Below are 22,490 nucleotides of genomic sequence, written 5' to 3' on the forward strand. Positions count from 1 at the left end.
GCCGTGAAAATATATCCAAAATACACAAAAATACCCACCCACACAAATAAACAACATTTATTCCGTTCAACAGAACAAACATTTCCTCTATCATGACATGCATGTCTTCAAAATTATATGACCAAGAGAAAAAGTAAAACTAATTAAAACTGCGGGCAGTGATGATCCGGGGACCATACCGCTCCATCCTGATTGGACGCGTGCGTGCTAGAGTCGTTAACAACGACAGTCCAGATCCGATTGTTCAAAATTTCAACTCAATCGATCGAAAAATGAACGCAGGGATGCATTTTAAAGGTGCAGTGGCACTAACTGAGTTGCCACGAATATGGCCACGAAATTGCCAATATGGCCATCACAAAATATTTTCCTTAATCAATTGGCTCATAGCATAACCAATCTGCAAGTATTTCATCCGAAGATGTATCTCTGAGGACTTTTAATTAAATAAGTCATTTATAAATCAACGAGTTAATTTATTAAATGATTAATCAATAAATCAAAATTTTCCTTGACAGCCACATCACTTGGTCATTGTCATGTCCAAATATCAGCTTCCTTACTCAAAAGGTGCCTGAGTTAATGTAATGTAATTACTGTAATTACTGTAATGATTACTGTAATTACTGTAATTACCGGAACTGTAATTACTGTAATTACCCCAGGTAATTACTGTAATGTAATTACTGTAATTTAATAAGAAATGTAATTAATTAAATAAGTACTTCATTAATCGCTAATAATTAAATAACTCGTGAATTCTTATCCGATTTACTTAACATTTGAGTGTCCCCAAAACGTTGGAGCAAAACGTTGCAACAACGAAAGTGAAACGTTGTAGCGACGTTGTGGAAACGTCAGCAAAACCCAACATTTGAATGTTCCCAAAACGTTGGAGCAAAACGTTGCAACAACGAAAGTGAAACGTTGTAGCGACATTGTGGAGACGTTTTACAACAACATTATTTCAATGTTGCAGGAAAGTAATGTGAAAAACGTTCCCAAAATGTTCTCTCTCTGTCTGTCTCTCTTTCTGTCTGTCTGTGTCTCTCTCTCACTTTCTGTCTCTCTCTGTCTATCTCTCTCTGTCTGTCTGTCTGTCTCTCTCTATGTGTCTGAATATCATCTTTATCTCTGTCTGTCTCTATGTCTCTCTCTCTTTCTTTCTGTCTCTCTCTCTCTCTGTCTGTCTGTCTGTCTCTCTCTATGTGTCTGAATATCATCTTTATCTCTGTCTGTCTCTATGTCTCTCTCTCTTTCTTTCTGTCTCTCTCTCTCTGTCTCTCTCTGTCTATCTCTCTCTGTCTGTCTCTCTTTCTCACTTTCTGTCTCTCTCTGTCTATCTCTCTCTGTCTGTCTGTCTGTCTCTCTCTATGTGTCTGACTATCATCTTTATCTCTGTCTGTCTCTATGTCTCTCTCTCTTTATTTCTGTCTCTCTCTCTCTGTCTGTCTGTCTGTCTCTCTCTATGTGTCTGAATATCATCTTTATCTCTGTCTGTCTCTATGTCTCTCTCTCTCTCTTTCTTTCTGTCTCTCTCTCTCTGTCTATCTCTCTCTGTCTGTCTCTCTTTCTCACTTTCTGTCTCTCTCTGTCTATCTCTCTCTGTCTGTCTGTCTGTCTCTCTCTATGTGTCTGACTATCATCTTTATCTCTGTCTGTCTCTATGTCTCTCTCTCTTTCTTTCTGTCTCTCTCTCTCTGTCTGTCTGTCTGTCTCTCTCTATGTGTCTGAATATCATCTTTATCTCTGTCTGTCTCTATGTCTCTCTCTCTTTCTTTCTGTCTCTCTCTCTCTGTCTCTCTCTGTCTATCTCTCTCTGTCTGTCTCTCTTTCTGTCTGTCTGTGTCTCTCTCTCACTTTCTGTCTCTCTCTGTCTATCTCTCTCTGTCTGTCTGTCTGTCTCTCTCTATGTGTCTGAATATCATCTTTATCTCTGTCTGTCTCTATGTCTCTCTCTCTTTCTTTCTGTCTCTCTCTCTCTGTCTGTCTGTCTGTCTCTCTCTATGTGTCTGAATATCATCTTTATCTCTGTCTGTCTCTATGTCTCTCTCTCTCTTTCTTTCTGTCTCTCTCTCTCTGTCTCTCTCTGTCTATCTCTCTCTGTCTGTCTCTCTTTCCCACTTTCTGTCTCTCTCTGTCTATCTCTCTCTCTCTCTGTCTGTCTGTCTCTCTCTATGTGTCTGAATATCATCTTTATCTCTGTCTGTCTCTATGTCTCTCTCTCTTTCTTTCTGTCTCTCTCTCTCTGTCTGTCTGTCTGTCTCTCTCTATGTGTCTGAATATCATCTTTATCTCTGTCTGTCTCTATGTCTCTCTCTCTTTCTTTCTGTCTCTCTCTCTCTGTCTCTCTCTGTCTATCTCTCTCTGTCTGTCTCTCTTTCTCACTTTCTGTCTCTCTCTGTCTATCTCTCTCTGTCTGTCTGTCTGTCTCTCTCTATGTGTCTGACTATCATCTTTATCTCTGTCTGTCTCTATGTCTCTCTCTCTTTCTTTCTGTCTCTCTCTCTCTGTCTGTCTGTCTGTCTGTCTCTATGTGTCTGAATATCATCTTTATCTCTGTCTGTCTCTATGTCTCTCTCTTTCTTTCTGTCTCTCTCTCGCTGTCTCTCTCTGTCTATCTCTCTCTGTCTGTCTCTCTTTCTGTCTGTCTGTGTCTCTTTCTCACTTTCTGTCTCTCTCTGTCTATCTCTCTCTGTCTGTCTGTCTGTCTCTCTCTATGTGTCTGAATATCATCTTTATCTCTGTCTGTCTCTATGTCTCTCTCTCTTTCTTTCTGTCTCTCTCTCTCTGTCTGTCTGTCTGTCTCTCTCTATGTGTCTGAATATCATCTTTATCTCTGTCTGTCTCTATGTCTCTCTCTCTCTTTCTTTCTGTCTCTCTCTCTCTGTCTCTCTCTGTCTATCTCTCTCTGTCTGTCTCTCTTTCTCACTTTCTGTCTCTCTCTGTCTATCTCTCTCTGTCTGTCTCTCTTTCTCACTTTCTGTCTTTCTCACTTTCTGTCTCTCTCTGTCTATCTCTCTCTGTCTGTCTCTCTTTCTCACTTTCTGTCTCTCTCTGTCTATCTCTCTCTGTCTGTCTGTCTGTCTCTCTCTATGTGTCTGACTATCATCTTTATCTCTGTCTGTCTCTATGTCTCTCTCTCTTTCTTTCTGTCTGTCTCTCTCTCTCTCTGTCTCTCTCTGTCTATCTCTCTCTGTCTGTCTGTCTGTCTCTCTCTATGTGTCTGAATATCATCTTTATCTCTGTCTGTCTCTATGTCTCTCTCTCTTTCTTTCTGTCTGTCTCTCTCTCTCTGTCTCTCTCTGTCTATCTCTCTCTGTCTGTCTGTCTGTCTCTCTCTATGTGTCTGAATATCATCTTTATCTCTGTCTGTCTCTATGTCTCTCTCTCTTTCTTTCTGTCTCTCTCTCTCTGTCTGTCTGTCTGTCTCTCTCTATGTGTCTGAATATCATCTTTATCTCTGTCTGTCTCTATGTCTCTCTCTCTTTCTTTCTGTCTGTCTCTCTCTCTCTGTCTCTCTCTGTCTATCTCTCTCTGTCTGTCTGTCTGTCTCTCTCTATGTGTCTGAATATCATCTTTATCTCTGTCTGTCTCTATGTCTCTTTCTCTTTCTTTCTGTCCCTCTCTCTCTGTCTGTCTGTCTGTCTCTCTCTATGTGTCTGACTGTCTCTCTTTCTGTCTCTGTCTATGTGTGGTTCTCTCTCTCTGTCTATCCAAATATCATCTTTAAGCTAATGTCCTTTACTGGGACAAGCAATCTCATAGCGATTTTATATTATAATAAATAGTATTTCATTTCTCTTGAAGCAATCCAGCCCCAACTTTCTTTGGAAGTCTTTTGCTGTCTGTCTCTCTCTCTCTGTCTGCCTGTGTCTCTCTCTGTCTGTCTCTCTCTCTGTCTGTCTATGTCTCATAATCACCAAACAAGAACAGTACACATTTCCTGTAATTATCTCTCATAATCAGGATAAATTTGGAACAGCCCTTAAACTAACACCAAGCAGATCAATTTTTATATTTAGGTTGAGGTTTCACACAAACGCTTTGCTTCTCGCAAAGCGTCCGCCAATGGGAACTAGAGGGAGGGAGAAGGAGTGGGAGCAAGAGACAGGGTGCCGGAATGGACATGAGGGACAATGAGGGACAGTGAGGGAGTGTTGGTATGCAATTTTCATCCAATCGCCATCTTTCACAATAATTCTGGACCAGCATGAGGTGGGGTTGTCTGTCATGAATTTATTTGTTGATCGAACGAGTTTTAGATATGGCGGGAAAACTGAAAAAAAAAATTTTCTCTCCTCCACCCCTTTTTTTTTTTTTTTTTTTTTTTTTACTTTGGACCCACGGCTTTCGTCCTACACAATTCCGTTTAATTTGTCTAAATCCGACCAGTCGTTCCAAAGATATAAGCCGTTTTGTCGCAATACCATAAATTGGAATGAGGTAAAAATATATATATATAAATATAATTCCATTTCCCGGCTCCCTGTCGCACGCCGAGCAAGTCGCGTGCTTTGAGCAAGTGCAAAAAAAAACAACTACTTTACACATGTACGGGTGTGTAAACGAGTGTACCGGCCTTACACGACTTGGAAGCAAATGGTCGCATGGTGCACTCATGCTCCGTTTGCTCCCAGGTCACAGTAAGGCCCTTAATGACCAGCGCCGACCTGGTGCATTTTATTTAGACAGCGCAAAAAATACGTATTTACAGAAATCATTTAGAAAAATACGAATAATAGCTACAATCGTTTATCGAAGTACCATTCGTGACTTCATCACGCCATCTATATCGCGGCATCGGTGCGCAAGGAAGCCCCAGACCACCTCCTCCACCATGTATGTACAAAATTATTTCCCAAGTTCATAAATCATACTGGACAAAAACAAGACACACTTACCTTTTAAAGACTTGTTTGTGTCCAGTTGATGTCAGCGGTGCCTCCAAATTGTAGGGGAAGTCGTGGGGGAGACTCAAGACTCCAATGACCGGACACAGGTTTTACAAAAGGTCTGGTTTATTAACTGGTTATTCACTTCATTCCATTACCAAATAATACCGCTTAATTCAATGGACCAGGTTAACTCTTTTCGCATGGTCCTTCTCGTTCGGCCGATGTTCCTCCGCCACTCCCGTCGGGCAGAGGGTCTGATGATGAGTGCTCGTCCGTTCCGTCGGTCAGAGCTTCTGGTGACAAGTCTCCTTGACTCAACGTTTGCTCTGGTTTATATGGACAAAACTGGAGTTAATCCCCTGTCCGCTGAATGTTAATCCTTTCTCTGATAATGCCCCGAGGTCATGCATGCACCAAGTCCTGGCATCAGCTCGCTCCCCTCCTGCTGCGAGTTCCGTTTACCAAACGATAGGGGGGTGCTCCAGACAGGGGCTGTGACCAGGTGGACAAGAGATTACCATGTGCGTGCACATTCTTGGCATCCATTTACGAAATCGTTACCAGTCTTTAATCAATAAGTTACACTGAGTTACACTTCCACAGTACTATTAAAAGAAAAATGATGAGATATTTTTCCCAAAGAACTTTAATATCTGCCATCCATTTTGGCTGTCTCATGAATGAAGGATGAGTTGCCTTTAGTGGTTGCAAAGAAAATTTGTGGAGACCAGGCAAAATGGGAAAATATGTCAGATATGACCCTAGGACAGAACAGCGATTCGTCAATTGACATGAGGTATGAACCAGAGGTGACGACCGATGATCTTCAATCTCAGTCAATAGATGGACCTGTCCTGACATCATTGGGGAAAGGGCTTATGCAAGGAGTCATCCAAAATGATTAATTTGATTTATTGATGAATATTGATAAATTAATTGAAATTGAATAATTGAATTGAACTGAATAAATTTAATTGAATAAATTTAACTGAATAAATTGAACTGAATAAATTGAATTGAATATATTGATTGTTTGATTGATGAAAATGCAGTCTCAAGAAAGAAGCTTTAATATCTTTGTGAGATATTATCAATGTGAAGACAACCTTGGAAAATTGAGCAAGGTGGTGAATTATATATAGATATATATGTGCGGTTACCATTGTGTGATTTCCCCTTCAACAGAGTGGACACCTGAGGATTCACCCATTTCATACTGACCCTCTGGCTCATCTGCAAATACTGAACTGTGAGATTGGATTGTGCAAAAGCCACAGGTGAGAGAGATTCTCTGGAAATCACCGTTTGAACAGGTGGAGAGATTCTTCCTGGAGGTACGAGTGAAGCTTTAGAGGAACAAGCTACAACACATCCAACGCTACTTTGATAAAAGGCGGAATGGGAAATGGAGCCTGCAAGAATACACAAGGACAACCAGAGATTCCACAAAAAGGTACTTGTACACATCATATGTACGAACGTTATGGTGCCGAAGCTATAAGGCAGGTCGAGAATTGGTATTTGTGGACAAAGGGACATGATGAGGAGTTTCCAAGAGATGGTACATTTGAGCGAAGTCGATTGGAAAGATTGGAACAAAGATTGAAAGCCAGGAAGAGACAGAATCTAACGGTAGACTGGCTTGCATTCCATCTTTGGGATGGTGAATCCAGACAACGGGAACAGCAAGAACGGATAACGGATCTAGAACTTAAAATAAAAAGGATACAGGATACAGTGGAGGAGACAAATGCACAACTGCCCTCGAAATTAGGAATGAAAGTGACAGTTGTCCCATTTGATTTCCAGTTGTCTCCCCAAAAAGGACGGTACAGAGAATTTTTTCGTGTTTCAGGAGATAACGAGAGATTGCAGTGGTAACTCAGGGATGTAGAGATGCAGCCCAGCAATACAAGTGCACATGTGCACAGACCAGGCAACGACAGAAACCGGTGTTTCAAGTGTGGACGGATGGGACATTGGAAAAGAGGATGTCCGTATACCAAAAGGAAGACAAGTTCATAGGGTAAACCAAGATCAAGGGTACCAGTGCTGACCGATACCTCAGACAACGATTAGGCCTTCATTGCGACAAATCCCAAATGACGATTGGCCTCAACAAATTAGATTACTGGACAAACATGAATAACTGTCGATGATTGTTGTGTCTGAAAAGTTTTCGGAGCAAGAATTATTCATTTTTCTTTTGCTTGTAAGCAAATTGATAATTAATTGATCAAATGCCGAAATTGGATGTTTTATGTTGGGCACAAAATTTTAAATTTACAAAGTTTGGAACAATTGCTTTGCAATTTTTTGGCAAACCAAGTGATAAGAGTCACATGATGATCAGGTGGGAATTTCGGACTATTGTTCCACACGATTGATAGGTCAGTGGTCGAATGACATGCAAATGGGTGTGTAGTCAAATTTGGATAAATTATTGTGGAAACTGAAAGGGTAATTTCAATGTGACATCATAGGGGTTTTCTAAGAATAGACTTTTAGTCTATTTGTGTATTAGCATTTAAATTTGATGGACAAATTTTATGAAATTGAAATAAAATTGACACCCATCTTGATCTGTAAATAATGGTTCCAACGCAAACAAATATGCATAATGCATGTGTTTTTGTGTGTTTTTGTGTATCAATCTTACAAGATTGTTGACACCGACAGTGTGCCTTGTCTGAAAATAGATAGTTCCATGTGGATGGGATCACATATCGAGAGAATTCGTAAAATAAAATAAAAATATAATTTGATTATGAACATTATCATTTTTGTCAAGGGAGATGGAATATAAAAAATTTGATTTGCTGAGTTATGAGCAGCCATTCATTGATAGTAAATTCATTCATAGTAAAAAATTGGGAGTAATCTTGAGATTCCATTTTGATAGAATTTATATGAGAATCAAAGCTATTTATGGATATGAGCTTCATAAAAATGTGGGAGTACAAAATAGCCAAATTTGGGAGAGGTCTTACACTGACTTCCCAGAGTACTCTGCTCATGGATTTTTATATATATAAACTTGAATATTATCAGCATATAAATTGTGCTGTATGTATGGATGTGTATAAGGCATAGATGATATGGGAAAATAGTAAAGGAAATTTTGCTGGTTTGAACTATTGTGATTTTTGAGTTCTGGAGTTCAAACAAAGTCAATGGTTAACAGATGAAAATGGATAGTAAATAAATTCTTCAATGCTGGGTAAATTAAGTCCGATATTACTATACTAAGACTTATGAGAGCTATTGTTCTTCCTTACAGCAGTGCGAAATTATTGAGGAAAAAAAAAAATTAGATCCAACATAATGAATCTATAAATGAATGTCAGAGGGATAATATCCTCAATTTGTACTAATTATTTGATTGTGGGTAAAGGAATTAATTTATCATAGTGGATTGTTAACAGCAGCCTGAAAATGTCCTGAGAGTGCATCCATGTAATCGGAAATCCCAGATTTGTTTTTACAAACAACATTTTGGTAGAGGTCTTGTGTGGACGAGCACTTCCTTGGTAGATAAAAAACGGTACTGCATGCTGGCAGCCACTTTTGCGACCAGTTAGGCCAAACAAATTGAGAGGAAATTGTAGTTAAATACGTAAGTTACACATGGCTATTTGTAAAAAGGAAATTTGTTGAGATGGGAAACATTTTTCGAAGGTTTATTAAAGTGTTATAATATGACATGTGGCAAAGCAAACTATTGGATGGGAAAATTAGATCTGGTTATAGAATAAATTTATTGACCCCTTGAAGTTAATTCTTCGAATCATTGTTTCACTGGCATTTTTGTTCACATTGGAAATAGTTTGGTATAGCGTTGGTTAAAACCCTTGGTTGCGGTATCTTGGAACGAGTTGATAAACCATAGGAGATTGATAAGAATAGAAACAGATATGGACCCAAAATAGAAAGTTGGATTCATGCCTCTCATTGAAAGCAAGCACATGGGGCTAAAGTGGACGATCCCACAGAAAATGAGGCTGCACCTAGCAGCCCAGCAGAACATTCAGTGGCGGATAAATGATAGTCGTGATTTACATTCATTTGAATTACATTTTAACACCCCTTGCATTGATAAACATTACAATTCCAACATTTAATATTCCCACTTGAATTAGGGAAGATAGTGACATTTATTTGCCTACATGACATACCATTATCTACTGATATTAGCGCAACATGAGGGATAATGTATCACAACTACACTCATGATTAGGGGATTTAGTTCGACCCCGGGAGATAGGGGGATCAGGGTAAGACAAATAATCTGATTTATTTTACATATTAAGGGATTTTCTTTGTTTACCTTTTAGGAAGCTTGTTAGTTTGGTATATAATGTTGAATGTCATGGACATATAATTATGTTATAGGTATGAACATATACAAGGGGTAGCTCACATGTTTTACAGATGGCTACAGGTGGGACAAAGGGAAAGACCTTATCAAGACAAGCCGACAAATCAGGGGAAAACAGAGACTTCTACTTCGGAAACTCCTTGAAGATGGTGATATTCATCCTCGGAATGAGTTCTCTAGTAGTGGGGACTCTGTGTTGCATGCATTGTTTCGGGGTAATGAGAGAACAAAACGCAACATTGGTGGCCGACATACAGATATATGATTATGCGGGACGACATAAGCAAAAAAGAAGTTTAATGGAAGAAAGGGACACACCTTTAGAACCCGATGGATTACACGGGATTAATACTTTTTTACATTTAGCCCACACAAGGGCTGATATAGCAAATGAAAGTAATTGTTGGATATGCACACAAATGCCGCATTCCAGTGAGAACGGAGTACCATTTGAGGCAGTTCCTTTTGGTTGGGATGAATTATGTAGTCGCTTCCCACAGAGGTTGGTAGCAACAATACGACCTGATTTACCAATGTCGATGATGCTAGGGGATGCTAGTTGGGAAAAAGGGGGATATCAATGTGAGGAATTTGAAGACAGTTATAGGCCTAAATATGACAATGAAGTTATGCCCCCTTACGTAACTATTCAACAACAAATAAAAGGGCTCCTATGTTTCATCCGACATCGAACCACAGAGAATAATAAGTTGATGGGAAACTCCACCTGCCACCATTATAGTTACGAGTTGGGCTATATGAGATTGCTTGTCCCAGTAAAGGACACTAGCTCAAAGATGATATCTTTGTATTGGGAAGGAACTTAGATGTCAGATACGACATGGACCTATAATAATACATATTTTATATGTGGACACAAGGCGTATGCGTATCTCCCACTGACATGGTCAGGATCATGTTTTCTGGGGTTTGTGCTTCCACACATGCGCCTGTTAACAAAGTCACCAACGCATATCCTGCATTCTAGGCAGAAAAGAACTATTAGCATGGGGGAATGGATTGGAATGGTAATATTTCCATTTTATGGAACCTGAAAGGCAGGGCGAGAACTTAGGCACATGGCATTGGCTATGGAGAACTTGGCAAATAAAACAGCTAGTGGATTGGAAAAACTTACGAGAGAACTGGCAGCAACAAGAACGATGGCATTACAAAATCGTATGGCGTTAGATATGCTGTTAGCAGAAAAAGGAGGTACATGTGCAGTCATTGGTACAGATTGTTGTACGTACATACCTGATGATTCAGAAGAAATTTATAACATAGCCGATACAATCAGACAAGAGGGAGCAAGATACCACAATTATATAAAAGGGGGTGCCTTTGCATGGTTGGGAAACACATTTGGAGGAGTAGCAGCTAAGATACTCAAATACTTGTTTGTTGGTTTAGTAGTTATATTGACAATTGTTTTAGTGGTGGCTTGCTTGAAAGCCTTCGTGACGGTGTGTTTGAATAAAGTAACCAACAACACGATGATAACGCATGAAGTTACAAATGAGGAAAGAAATTTGGAACCACAAGAGGAAGACTTTTATGCCGACATAAATACTGAGATTAAAAGATTAAATCAAGTGATGTTGCAAATGAATACAGTAGAATTAAGATAATGGCATAACGACAATGTTATGAGTTGTGTCAATTACAAGTTCAGTGAACTCCTATCACCACGAGTGACACACTGTTAGAAAAAAAAAAAAAAAAAGGGAAAAGAAAAAGTGGAGAGGAATTATGGTAATAATACATTATGCTTAATTTGTTGGTTTGGGAAAATTGTTGTTGGGAATTAGATATTCCCGTTTGTGATTGTAATCATATACAATTTATTTTCTTAGAGTAGTGCTAAAATACCTGCATGAGTTAATTTTTGAACTATATTAATCTGAAAGCATTTGTGGATGCTATTCTTAGTTTAGTAGTGAAATACATACCTGATTGAATATTATTTGTGTGATGCATATAAATGAATATAACTTTTAAATGTTTTAAGGAAAAACAACAAATTGTTGAATGTGAAACTGTCGGAAGACATACATGATTATGCTGATTTCATGGTAGGATGTACCCTATCTGATTCAGTGTGTGTGGAAAGCAGATTCAGATGTGACTGAGCATAAGGATAAGACGAGATCACATTTGAAGAGGGTGCTAACGGAATTGGGAAGAAGTTCGAGAAAGAAAATTTGTGGCTAAAAAGGAAGTTAATCGTGGCATACACCCTCTTTCTCAAAGAATGATGAAGACATTCTCCCGTGTAACTTGGAGATGGATGCTTACCTTCACCAAGGAAATTTATGTGACCATTTGCCTGGATCACACTGCAACATATGAAAGGAAGGCGATCACTTACTCTTGTTTGAAGGCTTCGAACATTCATCACATCAGAAGTTGCAGGACAACGACATTTTACCTGCAACCACTGTGAAATGCGGGGACATATGTTATTACTTCACCAACTTCCGGGGAACCAGCATGGAGCTGCAAACAAACGGCTGTGCCCTTGTCACAACAGCTGTGCGCGATTCTGCTGGTTGCTCCTGGTATGGACCATGAATGACCTGAACACCATGGTCCCAACATCATTGTGGATGCATCCGGCATCCCTGTTCCACATTTTGCTGGCCAATCAACGTCACACCAATACTTGCTGCCCACTCACAAGGAGGGAGGAGGCAAGTCGACTACAACTGGGCGAAGGCCTTGTTCATGAATTACTATGCTACAGCAAGAGTGGCAAGAATGCTACATGGAGAGCAGGGTCAGTCTATGACTCCGTGCAGTTATTACAACAGCAAGACCCTACACGAAGTAGTGCAGGTGCTATGAAGATATTAGGAGAAAATGTTTCATACCTGGATTCAAACGCAAGTGATCAGCCCTTCCTTTCAAACAAAGAGTCAACATTTGGGTAGAGGCAAACGTTTTTGCCAGATGTTGCAGATGCTTTACAAAACTTGAAAATGAAGTGAAATTGTTGTGTCTTGGTGATGGTGAAGTGTTGTTTTGCAAAGATATTTGTGATGCAAGTGAAATAGATTGAATTAACAATATGGAATGAGTCAATGACCAACGAAATGTTTTGTGATTCTTGCAGGAGGACGGTGTATGCCTAAGGAAATTGGATTACCAAAGTTATGGTTTGAATACTTGTATTGATGTTTACTTGTAGTGATTGATTGTTTACTTATACTTGTATTGATGTTTACTTGTAGTGATTGATTGTTTACTTATACGTGTATTGATGTTTACTTGTAGTGATTGATTGTTTACTTAAATTGATGTTTAGATTAATGGTTAATATAAACATAAAACAAAAAGATGAGGGAGTGTGGTAGAATAAATCTTTATACTATGTAACTAGTTATGAGATTGGTAGATCTCAATTGTGGTAGAATAAATCTTTATACTATGTAACTAGTTATGAGATTGGTGAGTGAACCAACAGGTGGTCGTAAGAATGTTAGGAATGTATCTCACTCTGTTAAAGCTGGGAGTCCATTGTCCACCTCCTGTACAGCCCTGGGCTAGAGCACCCTCCTACTGTGTAAATGGAACTCACAGCAGGAGGGGAGCGAGTTGGTGCCAGCAGGGCGATTGTGGATGACCAAGGAGCTTTAGCGCACGGAGGATTAACATTCAGCGGACAGGGGATTAACTCGAGTTTGTCCATATAAACCAGAGCAAACGTTGAGTCAGGACACTTGTCTTCAGAAGCCCTGCCCGACGGAATGAACGAATACCAACGAGAAGCAGCGCCAGGAGATCACCGGCGAACAAGATGTACCAACGACTTCAATAACTAGATTCGTTATAGTGTTGTAGTACCTAGTATATTGAAACAAGTGAATTAGGAGTTAATAAAGTCTGGATCTTTGTAAACCTGTTTTCCGGTCATTGGTCTTGAGTCCCAAACCACTTCCACGACACCAGCCAAATCATTCCCCAATAGGAAACTAACAACCTCGATGGGGAGAGTGGGGACTATCCCTATAATCACTGGACCTTTAACCAAATCAGACTTCAGGTTCACCCTATGTAAGGGGACAGGGGACATAAGTACCTGCAATGCCCTGGATTAATGCACTCTCCTTCACCAAACTACTCAAAGTCAATGGTAGAATATCAGACAACATGACTGACTGGGCTGCCCCAGTATCCCTCAGAATAACAACGGACTTGGATTCACCGTCACATAGTCCGGCAGCTACGCTAAATATAGCATAACAATTGTGCATTTTGTGAGGAAAGCACCAAATTTGCCACACTAGTAGACTATCATATCATGAAAAGATCTGGATATTGGGCCATCTCAGATTCAGAGATTTGATTTTTGCAAGATTTGTAGATTTTGCTGATATGCAAGCTGAGCCAGAGACGGCCGACTCCTTCCTGCGAGCTGCCCACGTCACCCGCACAAGAAGAGCTCATCAAATCACTGCAGCGGCACTGCACATCCTGCAACACCGTGCGTATGAATGCCACTGTATGACATATGCTGATGATGCAGAAGACCTGCCTGAGTTCGAAGACTGGTGTCACCAGAGAGGAGAAGACAGTCCCAACTTTCAGTACTGGGCAACTGTGCTGGAACTAGAGATGTTGGTACTGGTCTACGTGCGTTCTCTTCGGCAGGCTTCATTCACGATGTACCTTGATGCCCTGACGGAACTGGTCCCATGGTTCTGCGGAGGCATATATATATAATTATTTATATTCTCCCCTCTTGTTAAAATGTGTTTTTCATGAAACTTGGAGAGAAACATTCCTGGGTTGGATGGGTCAGAAGGAGAATGACCTGTGGAACAGAAAAAGGTGCTCCATCACTTCAACAGATAATAAACTGTCTAAAATGGCCCTTAGAATTCTCCTTGATAGGACCCAGACTGTTCCACTGTCTGAGCCGGGAGAGTCTGTTCGGAGACTTAAATTCCATACCATATATGGAAGTGAACATTGAAAATATAAGGAAGATGAGACTTGGAGAAGGGAGTCGTCGCGCTGGCCAGGAGTGAAGGAGAAGATCTACAGATCAGAAGATTGGGCCATGCCACAACCGGCTGAACGAGGCTTCGTGAACAGTTCAGTTTGTTCCTTAGTAAAGTGATTACCTTGAGTCAGTACATTCCCCCTTCCCCTTAAAGTTTAATAAACCTATTAAACCGAACAAGTGGAGTCTTCCTTTTATCATTAAGGAGGTAGAACACTTCCTTAAGTGGTGGCCGTATGTGGTTGCAACGCTGGAGGGAGATCAGCAGCGGTTCGGACACGCCGCCAAGGTATCTTTGTGTGTCTCTTTGTGTGTCCGATACATTCTGCTAGTCTTCAGACAGTGTCTGCCAACTGAACCCGTGTGTGACCAAGAGTTGGACGCCAGAAACACATTGGTGAGTTCTTGTGGCGAAAATGTTAACTTCCAAGCGATTCTTTAAGATTTATTGTGTAAAATGTCATCTCGCCGCATTGTGTGTACATCATTTGTGAACGATTGTTTTGGTAACGCACGGACTTTGATAGACTTATTTTGGTGCCAGGAAATGCGATTTTACATAGCAATGGCAATCGTGCTCAATAATTTATTCGCGGCACGTATCGTGACGTCACTCTGTAATGCTCGAACAGGGACGCACATGTGAGTTAAACCATGGGTATACGCTAAGAACACGTATACGTACATGGTATGTGCAGGTATGTGACACAGGTCAGTGCAGGCAGCACGACTCACCACAGGTAACACACGTGAATCATCGCTCTGCGGTTCATTTGACGCAGACGGGATATTTTGTGCAATGACATTATACATATACGTACGCACGTACACGGGCGAGCGGGGACATGACATGTACACTTCGTGCATGCACTCCATATATATATATGTACCTTACTGGTACATAGCACGCACAGCAAAGCAAGACATGTTCTGCCGCTTCGCTGCACACCTAAATACACATAGATATTCTTTTTTTTCAGTTTCTCAGCTTTGAGATGGCTCGCTCGGTAAATGCGGAGGACATTGATATTTTTGGCTCGGTTCGCATCTCGTCAGCGAGTATAATTAATTTTATTAATTTTAAAACGGCATCGATCGATTTTTTCGGACCTGTCTGCACGAACTTCGGCTTGAATTAAATTTTGGATGACACGATTCCAGTCCCTTTCCGCCCGTTCAATTAACACCCAGTGGGTTGATTTATTACCTTCGCAAAAGCGGAAGGTTATGTTTTGATCGCTGTGTATTTATTTGTATGTCTGTGTGTGTGTGTGTATGTTAATCGCATAACTCAAAAAGTATTCAACCGAATTGCATGAAATTTGGTGGGATGATTGGTTATTATACGGGACACATTTGATTAGATTTTGGGAGCAATCGGGTCAAAGGTCAAGGTCAAGGTCACGAAAAGGTCAAAATCGTATTTTTGTTGTTCTGTTCCCTACACTCCCATGCCAAGTACAGAACAGTAGCTGCGGCGAAGGTATGCGCTCTACCGAGTGCCCGTTCTAGTTTATTATATTATTGATGACAGAGCCTTTCCCAAGTTAGTTCACAATCCTGGCGGCTGTGTTTATTATTGTGGACATATCGTTCGTTTTATGCTACGTCCCGCTGTTCATTCATATAATACGTATAGGATCGGAAGTGTGTACACTGTGGCTCAATATACTTTGGCTTCGCTTCATCTTGTCTCTCCACCCACACCCCACCACCGCGCCTCCACCTTGACCACATGCTGACCTCCACACCTCTCCACTCCTACCCTACCCCAACCTTTATCGCCAGACACCCTAACAATCACACCACCATCACCCGTCTATTCTGATCTCCACTCCTTATTTTTTCTATAGTAAAATAAGATCATCGTGAGTTAAATTGAGGCATTCTGAAACATTTTGGACTTTTAATTTCTTTTGTCGGCAGAATGTTTATGGACGCCCAAGTTGTGTCGTATTGACTGTGTGACAGATTCGTTGCGCTCTGATCAAGGCGAAGCGGAAGGACCAGGCAATTGGTTGTGATGTAACACACACACACACACACACACACACACACACACACACACACACACACACGCACACACACACGCGGCTGTCTTGAATTGTGAATATAAAGTCCCAAGGGAAACTGTACACGGAGATCTGACCCATTTTGTAAGCTCTTAAATGGAATATCGATTACATACAGATCCGTGAAATGGATGTCAATGTCTGAGAGATATAGAGTTTCTTCTTCTTCAAACAAGGGTGTATTGGAACTGCTGTTCGTAATATTTGCTTAACATTAAGTGTGTACCAAAATATTGTTGTGGATATGAGGATTGTGTTTTTTTTTTGTGTTTTTTGATTATTAGTGCTTTATTCTGGACCCTCCTTACTCCAGTTATGTATAAAGGTCAAAGGGCGTCCCATAATTAGGTCATAAACAATCACGTCAGCCAATCATAGATTTCCCCCTTGTTGATAGTTATATCTTTATTATGTGTATTAGGGTAAGGCCTTGTCTTCCATTAAGATGACACTCCATTGCACCAAGTGAAAGAAGCTAGATCCCCTTTCATTCCCATTCCCAAAATCTCCATTTCCAGCTACATCCCCTCCAAGTCTCCATTGCAAACCACACTGGGCAGTTTGCCAGGTTTGTTACAGCGGTGGGTTGCTGATTTCGCCCCAAAGCCGCCATTAAGCATGTGCTCAGCTCGGGGAAGAAGGGCATGCCCACCCATCGTCATCAAGGGTGGAGTCAGAGGGCCTGTGCCCACCAACCAGGGCCGAAGCGAGCTCACCGGGGGGCACCTGAAGGCCGGCGGCTTCATCGCCGGAGGCCCGGAGGCGCTATAAAAAGCGTGCGCGCAAGAGCCGAGGAGTAGTTGGACAGGGAGACGTGGAAGTTGTTGAGTGGAGTTGTTGAGTGGAGTTGTTGAGTGGAGTTGTTGAGTGGATGTGGTTGAGTTGAGTGGTTGGACCAGATGAGCTTTTACAGAAGTGGTTGGACCAGATGAGCTTTGACAAGACGAGAGAGACGAGTCCTGAAAAGAGCACGCGACGTCCACACAGCCACAGCAGCAACAGCAGCAGCTTGGGGCCTGGACGGCAGTTTTGAGCAGGGCCGCGAAGGAACGGCGGCTGCGAAACGCGCCGATCGTGCTGCAGGACCCGTTGGACCTTCCTCTCCCCCCAGCCATCCACCTCCTGCCTTTCCATCCTTTTGTGTATGTGAGTTTGTTCTGTGTGTCTTGTCCCTGGGTATTAATTAAGTTTGTATAAGCTAGCGTTGCACTGTGTCTCTGAATTCTTCTGTAAATTATTTTCTTATCTTTCCTTCTCCTTGGTTACTTTTGGTTGTATATAGTAAATAAATTATATTTGTATTCCTTACCCTTTGTCTTTCTTCTTCTTCACATCCTTCGCTTTAGTCTTTTCCCCATTGAATATCTGTGGCGCGATTTTGGCCAACGTTCAGAAATCGGGTTAGTCGGGGTAACTGTTCAGCTGCGGTGCCATCCGCTCGGCAAACCAACATCTTATCCGCGGTCCGTAACAATTGGTAGTCAGGAGTTGGGATTCGAACCTGGGACTAAATTTATTTAGCCCAAATTTTGGGACACCAATTGTGTTATTGGCAGTAACAATTGGTGTCAGGAGCGGGGTCGGACCCGAAGTGTGCTTAACGCGCTCAAAATTATGAGCTGCTGAAATTTGATTTGTTTTAAAGAAAAACCCGAATTTTGAAATCGCGCCATGGCTAGTCAAGGCGATCGGATGCCGGTGGGGGAACTAGAAGAGGGGTTAGGAGTAACCCAGGATCAGAGGGAGGAGAGCAATGAGGAGGTGGTTGAGGAGGTGTCAGGCGCACAAAATGGCGCCCTCGCGCACGTGGTTGAAGAGGCACAAAATGGCGGCGCTGCGGCAGCCGAGACCGCAGCGCTGGGGAAATTGGACCTCTTCGCGGCGCAGATGATGGGGTATATGAAAAAAATGGGTGAGCGATTGGGAAACCAAATTAAAGAAATAACTGAGGAAATGGCGAGGGACAGAGTCGCATATGAGGTAAGGGAAGCGGAGAGGGACAGAGACCGCAGGTTGGGCGAAAAGGCCCCAGGGGTGCACGACGAGGTAAAGCGGGGTGAGAAGCGCTGGTTGGGCGAAGTGGAGAAAAGCGCGGGTAAAATGACGGAGGTAGAAATCGCGACCCGGGGTATGGGGCAGCCGGCGACCGCTGAAGTAGAGGGAATTTTAATAAAGCCAACGGTCGAAAAAGCAAAAGTAGCGGGTATAGTTAAATTTGAAGAGACGACGGAGGTAACCCAGGAATTGCAGGAAGAAATGGATTATGCACAAAGTCCCTGCTCACATCACGATGCTGTGCTTAACCCAAATGGAAGTTTGCAGGTGCGCGTGGAGAAAAGGATCCCCCAGGTGAGTCGTGCTGTGTATTGTGCGGGGAGATTTTGCAGGAGGATGTTTGATGACAAGAGAATTGTCGCGCGATTGGGATCGAGGAAGCACCCGGGCGTTGGTGAAGGGTCGCGTGTGGAAAAAAAAGTGTGCGTCAAAGAGTGAGCATGTTATAAAGTGTGGGAGTGATACCGAGTGCGAGCGAGAATGCACGTCGGGGTGTACGGAGCGTGACACAGGGAGTGAGAGCAATACGGAGTGTACGTGCGAGGGTGAGAGTGACACGGAGCGTGAGTTGGTTGTGGCAGGTGAGAGAGGATGTACACCTGGAATGGAAGGATGCACACCTGTAATGGTAGAGCGTGTGTGGGAATGCACACTGGAATTGGTAGTGAGGCACGTGGTTGGGTGTGCAAGTGAGAGCACACCTGTGGTGGTCACAGAGGAGGTGACCGAGGAGGGGGCGCGAAGAGGTGTGTTGGTGAGGTGCGCGAACGACGAGTGTGTGCAAAGGTGTGCGGTGGTCAGGTGTGTGACCAAGTCGGTAAGCGGATTTTGAGTGTACCTGGGTGTGTCAGGGAAGGTGCAATGACCAAGAGCATGGAGACGGCTGGATGTGTGAGCAAGGAAAGGGCTGCGGGGTGTGAGCATGCAGGTGAAGCATCGACGGTAACCGGGTTAGCGGTTAGAGCGACATATAGCCGAATCGGGCCCTCGGTGCGTGCCGGGCAGCTTCGCGGGCCGCGAGGACCAGCGGGGATCCGAACCACGGCGGTTTCGAAAGAACCGCCGTACCCGATCCACGCTGGGCCTCGCTTTGAACGGCCGCGTCCGTGCTCCACTAGGCGGAGCGGGCAGCCCGATAGGAAGGGTCATCATGGCAACCCCTTTTTGTTGAGGCGTTCCGGCAGGTCGAGATCGGGCCATTGGACGGCTCTGTGCCGAGATGGTGCGTGGGATCTCGGCCCGGGTAAGCGTCCTTCCCTGCACCGAGTGCCGGACGCATCCAACCGCCGGCACCAAAGAACCCGCATTCATTGCTCGGCTTTACGAAGCCGAGCTTTGGAGACGAATTGGTGCACCGAGAGGCACTAGTGAGTAGACTGATGATGAGGATAGTGTTTTGGCCCCGAAATTAAAAAAACAAAATTTGATGATTGGCAAAGGATTGGCAGAGTGATGATTGGTAATGGTAAAGTGATTGGCAAATTTTTGATTGGTTGAAATTTGATGTGCAAAATTGGTAGTGGAAGATGCCCGATGTGGTGGGATGGCAACTCTGCCATCTCTCACAAAGGGGGCAAAGGAGCACTAGTGTTATGGGGTTTATGGCAGTGAAAACTAGCCCAGGAGGGTTTGGATAATGTGTAGGGACCTAGAGATTGACAATAGGTAATGGTAAGGTTAGGTAGCTACATTGGACAGGTAGCTGGGGACATGGAGAGGGTAGTTTGGATGATAATGACGTGGTATGTGCTTAGTTTAAAGGGAAGACGGGGAGCACTACGTTAGCAGGGCAACAGGTAGTTTAGATGATGCCGTGTGAGTGTTGGAGGTGTATTTAGAAGTGTATTGTGAAAAGTGTGTGAGGAACAGGTGTGATTGCACAGGTGTGCAACTGGACAGGTGGGTGGAGCAGTGTATGAGGGAGTGATAGTGATGTGTATTGTGCTGACCAAATGGTCCAGGGAGGAAGGAGGGTGCAGGTGGCACCAGGTAAGATTGCACAGGTGTGCAACTACAGGTGAATGGAGAATGGTTGTATGGAATAAATGGTATGGAATATATGGAGTATTGGAATGGATGGTCGTGGAGTGAGTATGGTGGAAATTGTGGAGTGGAGTGGATGGTGCGAAGGTGTGAATGGGGGAAGAGTGGACCCCCATCACGAATACCCGGGGCGGGTAGTGTAAGTGTTAGGTAGAGGGTACAGGTAAATTGTGGTTGGATATTGGCATCTGTGGTGCGGGGTGAAAGAATGGTATTTGGATGGGTGCATTAGTGTTGTGGAAATGGCTGGGCGTGTAGCCTTTTAGTGTGTGTAGTTGGTTTGAGCACTCCACCACTGTGAGGATGTCGGCCAGGTGAGGCCGCAGGTGGGCTCTGGGAGCCGGTAGAGTTGTTGTGGATGGGGCCCGAGGATCCGGAGGACGGACCCGGATAGCCCAGTGCCAGAGGGCACCGAGGGGTGACAGAGCCAGGAGGGGCCTTCCCCAATTAGATAGGTTAGGGTGAGGAGCCAGGTAAGCTCGTGTGGCAACTGCAGTGGTGGAGGTGTGCAGGTTGGTAGACCTGCTGGGAGAGCTACACGCCCCAGTCCTGAAATTGTGCAAGGGCACAGGGAGATGAATCGGGGGAGTGAGACCCCAAATTGAGAAGCACCACAGTTTGGTCAATGGGAATTGGTTTTTAGAACCCATAGTGTAAGTTGACCAATGGATTGGCAGAGAAAGACCCCGGGTAGTGTAAAGTGTGTTAATGTCATTTAGAAAGTAGTTAGGATGAAAATCTCCTCGCACCATCTACATCCACTCACCTGGGATGACGTTCCTCCACACCATGCCAGGTTGTTTTATTATTTTTGATGCAAATGTTTGGAATGTGAGACGCATCATGACGTGGGTGTGACATTGTGCTGATGTTCCATCTCTGCCTCCTTATGAGGATTGATGATGAATTGGGTGATGGCAAATTTTGGTGAGAGGGATTGTGGAGACGAATTTGGTATAGAAGAAATATGGGGAAGACGTGACAGTAGTGACGAATTTGTAAAGGTGTAGGTTGTTGTACATATGGGGTAAGGGCAAGGGTAGTGTAGGTGACGGGGGGGGTGGGGGGGGGGGGGGTGACGTACGGTAGGGATGAGCTTTCTCACTTTGCTCTGTGTACGCACTTCACCTTGCATTGCCTTATTGATGTGTACCCTTGAGACCTTACCCCTCAGTCATCTGTCTTTCCCCCCTTTGTCTCCCACATGAGGACCTGTGCGCCACTGGGCGCCGAGGGGAGTGTGCGTGAGTCCGCCATTGTGCGCCCGGAACTCCCAGAACCAGCTGTCTGCATCGATGCACCACATTATGGACCACACATCTGTGGCTGAGCACCACTTATGGACCCCATGGGTTGGGGCAAGGCCCCTCTGCTGGAACCGGCCATGAAAGCCCGAAATCTTGCTGGCGGACCTTGGCCACAGGGCACCGATGCCCCACAGGTGAACCACACTAGTCGGCCCCTGTGGGCCATAAATAAATAAAAATGGACACGTTGGGTGCATTTCATTTTATGTTCAAATAGGCCGCTAGTAAGAAAATGAAAGAAAATGACAACATCTGGAAGAAAGCAAATAGCCAGCAGAGGGAGCCGAAGAGCAAGAGACCACCTGCAGGGTTAGGGGTTGTTGTTTTTATTTTTATTATTGAACAATGGTGACTGTGCACCGATTGGTGCTTGAGGGTGTGTTGGTGCATTTTGGGTGCTTTCATGGTGCATTGATGCAGAGCAGACTGTCTCTCCCCCCCCAAAAGAACAATCACAGGTCCTGGGTTGCGTATTGTAAATAAAGTAGAGCCATTGTAAATAATGCTCCCCACCGTCAATGTATAGTTTGAAGACCATTCCGCAATTCGGTTAGCTGTGGGTGTGAATCTGTTAGGCAGGGTGCAATGGAGCAGCGGGACATATTTATTTATGTTTTAAAACTGTCGCACTCAGGGTCAGGATAAAAGTAGAGGGAACTACACCTACGTGTCACACTAAGTTAAAGTTATAGGCCCGGGCCGTGCCTAAGAGGAGGAGGGTGCAGTGTT

Source organism: Myxine glutinosa, chromosome 1 (genome assembly GCF_964187855.1).
Source record: "Myxine glutinosa chromosome 1, kmMyxGlut1.1, whole genome shotgun sequence".
NCBI lineage: Eukaryota > Metazoa > Chordata > Myxini > Myxiniformes > Myxinidae > Myxine > Myxine glutinosa.